Genomic DNA, 6,856 nt, shown 5'->3' with positions numbered 1-6,856 from the left:
AATGTCCACCCGAGGCTAAACATGCGTGTATGAAATCGAATGCGTCATAATGAACAGTGCCCACGTCAACCATTTAAGTAAGGATGTTTCGAAAACCGAACATTTCACGAATATTCTTCACAGGTGCGAAGAATAGGAACGACCAAAACAACTTTTAAGGCCAACCACTCAGGGGCTGTTCTGGGCCAGGATTCTGCAGATTTACTTCCGCATACAATGTTACAGAATAAAACTGAAACAACCCTCCAGAAATATCTTGTTTCTGACAGCGTAAAAATAATGTTTTTTCCTTGTAGCGCACCTGTGGATGCCGTGTATTGTTCTTGCATCGTTTGTCGTTCCACGTCGTATGTAATCGTAACCTGTACGAAAAAAACGAAGACCGCAAAAATTTGATTTTTTTGTTGGAAAAGCTTCAACCTCGACGACCATTTCGAGGGCTGCATACTAAATGAAGCGTACAAGCCTCTACAAAATATGTTGTTGCATAAATGCACCTTCAGGTGCTTGACGTGCTGAAACATGTTCAAGATGCGAACACTGACCTATTTTTACTTTCATTCATTCATCCATTCTTTTTTTCTCATTGTCTAGGATGGAGTACGCCGAGGTTAAAGCTGCATGCAAGCCGGCTTGAGGAGCCCTCGACCCCCGCACAAGCAGCAACAATTAAAGGCATACGCACATGGTTACCTAGTTTTAAAGAACTTTCACTGAGCAACTGATCAATATGGATCACAATACACTGAAAACAAAAAAAATTATATAATGCAAACTTCAAGATGAATATTATAGCTCTTAAAAGAAACAATTCAGAATTACGTCAAACAATCTGGTCAAGATTAATGCAGCGTTAAAATATGCTCGCGAGTGGTGGAGCATGCTGACTACGGTGATGTTTCGTGAGCAGTTTGAATTCTGACAGAGTTAGGCGCCAAATTTCCATGCCGCTATAATGGTAACTTTTCAGAAGTTTTGGTGGGCGACACTGAAGCATTTGATGGCCATAATTAGTTCGGGACCGGGGAAAAAATATATAGAAACTTTATTTGAATGGAAAACATTTTAAGGAGCGGTGGTCGGAGCCCCTCAGTCCAGAGCACCACTGGCCTCTGCTGCCTGCCTGACCTGGCTAATTAAGTACTTTTGTCCTGCGAAGTCGGAACGAGCGAGCTGTGCCTCCCACTGCTCCAGTGTGATATTGTTAGTTGGCCTATGAGGGTGCTTAGTGCACTCCCAGGTTACATGTATTAGGGTAGGTATGCCACCGCACTAAGGCCACTTGGCCCTATAGCGAGTGGGACACATGGCATTTAGCATTTTTAGATGGTGGATTACCCCGGTCTGTATTTTCTGCCAATCGGCGGCCTCTTCCCCGCTAAGTTGTGGGTGAGGCGGCGGGTATTTTCTGCGGACTGCGCGCTGATGAGCAAGTATGTCTTTGACATTTAAATTGACTGGATTTTGTGAGGGATAGTGCGAGGCGGTAAAACTGGCTCAAGGAACTAAACCCCAATAAATGCAAGCTGATGATTGTTACAAGACGTGACGTGTGTGTGCCTGCATATAGCTTAACCACGTCCAGCTAAAACATGTTTTATCCTACCGTTATTTAGGTGTAACTATATCACCTGGCTTATGCTGGTAATGTCATATTCACTCCATAATCAATAACGCAAACCATATATTAGGCTACTTGCGGCGAAAATGTAGCAAATATTCTTCATCAATGAAACTACTATTGTATAAAACACTATTTCGATCTAAGTTAGAATACGCTGCTGCTGTTTGGGAACCTCACAATAATATTCACTCCATAATCAATAACGCAAACCATATATTAGGCTACGTGCGGCGAAACTTTAGCAAATATCCTTCATCAATGAAACTAGTATTTTATAAAACACTAGTTCGATCTAAGTTGGAATACGCTGCTGCTGTTTGGGAGCCTCACAATTCTACTCTTGTTTATTCTCTTGAAATGATTCGAGATAATTCCACTCGTTTCATGCACTCAAACTACGATCGTACTTCTAGCAAAGCTTTTATGAAAAGCAACTTGTGTCTACAATCTTTATCACTGCGCAGAAAGGCTTTTGGCTTATGCCTTTTTCATAAAGTATTTCATCATCATATCCTCAGCAGTGAGCTCATTCTAGCACCTACTTATCGGTCATCTCGAGTTGATCACCCTCATAAAGTAATATGTACTTTTTGTCACGCAAACATGTTTTCCTATTCATTCATTCCACGTACAACGAACGACTGGAATCACCTTCCTGATGCTATCGTGTCAATCGAAGACAGCGAACTTTTCCGGCATCGACAGCGCCAGCATTGACAGTCATCGGCACGTTGCTACTCGGGAGTCCGGTCCATAAGCGAATATGATGGAAATAATATAATAACAGCGGTGATACGAGAATGTGTCTGCGTACCTGTCGTCACGATGACCACCAGTCAAGACAAGAAATGTGTCCTTACCTTTGTTAAAAATTCTGTGTCACCTCTGTGCCGTGTGCTAAACAGCTTCGCTGATCATCTGCCTTCCCACAGTGGAATGGCTAATGCTATTTATTGCGAGGCATTCCTTGGCTATTCTTGGCACTTTACAGAACGTAGATTCCTGTTTCGCGTTGCTTTATTAAAAATAAAATGAAGTGGGATCGCACATCCTGCCGACAGCAGCCCTGTGTACTAGCCATTTGGCCACAATCGCACGCATACCTCTCTCGTTTCAAAGCCGTGGGAGTTCTGCGTTTCTTTCCTTGCAACAGTTCAGGCTCTGAGGCGCAGTGTTAATAACTTTCTTCGTGGCAGGCTACGTAGAAATTTTGCGACGTTGTACCGACTTCATAACACCCAAGTAAGCAAGGTTTAGTTGGAGTACACATGTAATTGTCATTTTACTACACCACATGACACAGTCATAGATAAGTACAATTGCATAACACGTGGACACTGATGACTACACAATCTGTGTATTTCTCGCTCATCCATTAACGCTCGCATGTTAGCTATGTATAAGCAAACAATTGCCAAGTAAGCTCGTGTCCAGCGGCCGGCGCAGAGATCAAGCTGTTGCCGCCATACAATCGTCTTCAACATGATGGTCGTCATCCTGCTGTCGCCACGGACATGCTCACGACCTACACACACAACTACATAACTTACGCGGACGTGTTGGTCCACCTGGTATCGCTTGCGGTACTGTAAACAATGCTAGATGGCCAGGCACCTGCAATATGCTTCGTGTAACCTCGATTTCCACGGTGTGTATGATCTGCACAATATATTTCTTTTTCTTCGCGTATTTGTCATTAACGAAGCCTGTATGAATGTAAGTATCGCAATCATTAGGAATGCATGCCACTGAAGTTCTACAGGCAACAGAAAAAGGAAATGATTTCAGCATTGGGCTGCTATGCTCGAGCCTGAGGTTCGAATCCCGCCTCCGCAGGCACTTAATTTTTTTAGAGAAGCACGAGGGATATGATCGGAGGCACCCAGCCCAGTGACTTTATCATATCTGATGAAAGCGTACCATCTATCTGCATGCGCTTTACTATCGCAGGCATATCCCTTGCCTTCCGCTGTCACTAACGCTTTCCACCTGTAACTATAATTTACAACGCAAAATAAACGAGACTGTTCACTGTTCCATTGAAACGCCAGCTGTCCATTCTTTTCCTTCCACAAAACACATAAATATGGTGTAAGAAGTGGGATAAGCACTACCACCTCTAGCGACAGATTCCTGGGATAGCCGAAAGTGAGAATCAACGGCACGGAACGCCTGAGGCCGCCTGAACCACTGCGTTTGACAGCCGATGAAGGAAGCAACTGAGAACAGTTTCGTCAGCAGTTCCAGTTCTTCCTGCAAGCGACGACATGCAAAGCTAATCCGAGGTCGCAAGCGGCGAAGACGGCCCTGCTGCTAAGCGTGGTGGAGGAGGAAGCCTTGGACGTTTCCAACAACTTTGTGTTCATCGGAGAAGAAAACAATAGAGGCTACGCTGCCGTGATTTCCAAATTCCAAGATTCCGGCGTGGAGCAAAAAAAAAAAAAAAAATCCACGAGAGATACATATTTCGTTCCCGTTTTCAATGTGAGGCGGAAGCCATTCGAGCAGTTTCTACGTGCGTTAAAAAGACAATCGCAGCACTGCAACTTCGGGACCATGGCAGACGATATGGTGCGCGACCAAATTGTGTTTGCAACAAACTCGCCAAAGCTTCGCAAGAAGATGCTCAGGGACAAAAATCTGACCTTGGAAAAGTTTGTCACCCTATGCAAGGCGGCAGAAACATCAGCTCGCCATTGTGAATTCTGGCACAAAACAAAGGAAGAACTCGATATGAACGCTGTCCCGGCCACTAATAGCCCTCCGGCAGGGTCCAGGCGTGACCTAAAAATTAACGCGTTGCAACCGAAGACATGCCTTAGGACGCTTGCCCAGCCGACGGCAAAGTCTGTTGCTCGTGTAATGGACGAAACCTCTTCGCGTATTGTTGCACCGAGACAGAGATCGTATATGAATTACAACATCAGAACGACGATGACACTGATGACAACCAGACATCATGTAAAGAGGTGGCATCAACTGACACTGCAGCTGCGCCCATGGTAGCTCAGCAAGCAACGCCTCAGCCACCGAGACGCGTCCGATGACAGACGCCGCCATTAGAGCGTCTGGGTTGTGACCAAAACTTCCAGCGAACAAGCCAGCGGTATTATACTCGGCATTGAATTACTGTTCAGAAGGAGGATCCGATGAAAGCATACAAGCTATCTACATGCGCTTTACTGTTGCATGAATATCTCTTGCCTTCTGCTCTCACTAACCCTTTTCACCTGCGGCTATAAATAACGGCGCAGAATAAACGTCACTGTTCACTGTTCTATTGACAACCCGGCTGTCCATTCTTGACGTTCCACACAAGACTGAAACAGTGACTGACCGAGGCAGGTTAAGTCACGCGAGGGTAGAAAAAAATCACAGCATATCCACGGGGTGAATGATGATGAGTGGGCGAAGCTCCGGAGGGAATCATCGGATCTCCCGCTTAAGGGGGCGCTAGCACAAACGCGTTAGAAACGTGCAGTGCTCTCTAGTAAGGGGGAGCGGCCACAGCGTCTTACGCAGCCATTTACACATGCCGGAACGTGCACCGCGTTGGTCGACGCCATCACATGACTGCTGAGAGAGTATACCCCCCGTATTCATAAACGCTCCTCGACTTGAACTTGGCTTGCCACCGCTTCGGGCAGCGCGTTCGAAACGCGTTGAAGGTAAGGCGGAGAGGCCACAGCGTCTTACACCAGCTTCTTACACGGGCCGTAACGCGCTAGCACAAACGCGTTAGAAACGCGCTAGAAACGCGGCCTTTCGTTAATGTTGGTATTTATTGCCATCGTGGTGCGTGTGTCCATGTCCGCTTCGTGGCGTAGTGGGCTAACGCCGCGCGCTGGGAAGCGAGGGGTCCCTGGTTCGATTCCGCGCTACGGACACAACTTCGGAATTCTTTTTCTCATTTTTCTCAGACTGGTTACACACTACTACTACGACGACGACGACGGGGACGAACGGGTGCCGCTATAAGGAGCTTCGCCCCTAAAACAAAGCTTCAGTTTGAAAAAAATATCCCATTCGTGTTAGAAATATACATTGCTCACACACCCCTTGTCATTAGCGAGAAAGATCCTTTCGCGGATGTATTACTATCTAATGCTATTGCTCGCCCATTATTTACGGTACCCTCTCAATATTGAAACGCCGGTACAGCCTGAAGACTTAGCAGGAGCTCCTTAGCCATATTTCCCACCGCCTGATCACTTCACTAGTTGGGTTGTTCTAGCGAAATTTGCCGTGAGAGGCACATCCTTTTATCCATCGTTGTCGGTAGTGGCTTAGATGTTTTGCTTGCTTTATCTAGGCAAATGTTTTAATGTGATCTAAAATTACAGCAATGTATTGTTACTGGTTTTATGATAGTAATAATAATGGGTAAAACGTTTCTGACACAAGGGCCACGTGTGGCCAAAGAGCACCAATCGCCTATTAGAAGATATTATGCAATGTTTAGTTGGCAGACAAAAGGGCAAAAGTAGCATGTGGAGAAACAGAACTTGCTGTAGAGAAGGACTGCTGAACCGTTATGTCGGTTATTTTGTACCGGTCGCGTCAGCTACGAAGTCACCTAAGCTGGGGTACTTGCAGCGGATTTTCTCGCACGGCTGGGCTCCAATAGCTCATAAGAGCAGACCTCTGCCCAGAGGCTATGCTGCGGTTTCTTCAACTTTCAGCATGATTTTCTAAAATTCTACAACATTTCTACAGCAATCAGTCTGTTTAAAGATGAAACATTTTGTATTTTGCTAATAAACAAGTGAGGTGTGGTGTTAAGGATTCGCAGTGTTTTGATTGATGTGGCATGCAGCAATTACACTTTATGTGTGATCCGCGTTAGCCAGCAGATATGAATGTGCTATATAGGTGTGGCTAATGCGTAGCTTGCACAAGCGGGCATCTAGCCATCTTTCTTATCGCCAAACAGGTTTTGCAGCAAAAATATTGTTTGCTTATGCCAGTGGTGTTGGCCACCCCTCCCCCCCCCTCCACACACACACACATCCATCGGACCCATCTCTTTTACCAAATAACTTCCTAAAGAATGATATAAATATATCTTCTGCCTACTAAATAGCAATGGATTCTTCGGAGATTGCACTTGGCATTAAGACTGCTCCGCTCGAGCTCCTTTCTCTTCTTTCTATTCTTGTTAGCATCCTTTGAAAGCTGGAAATGCACTGCTGCACAGTCAGTATAATCAAGGAAACAAAATAATCAGTTCTT

This window comes from Dermacentor silvarum, chromosome 9 (genome assembly GCF_013339745.2).
Source record: "Dermacentor silvarum isolate Dsil-2018 chromosome 9, BIME_Dsil_1.4, whole genome shotgun sequence".
Lineage (NCBI taxonomy): Eukaryota > Metazoa > Arthropoda > Arachnida > Ixodida > Ixodidae > Dermacentor > Dermacentor silvarum.
The sequence above is the reverse complement of the archived record's forward strand: the minus strand, read 5'-3'. Positions refer to the sequence as shown.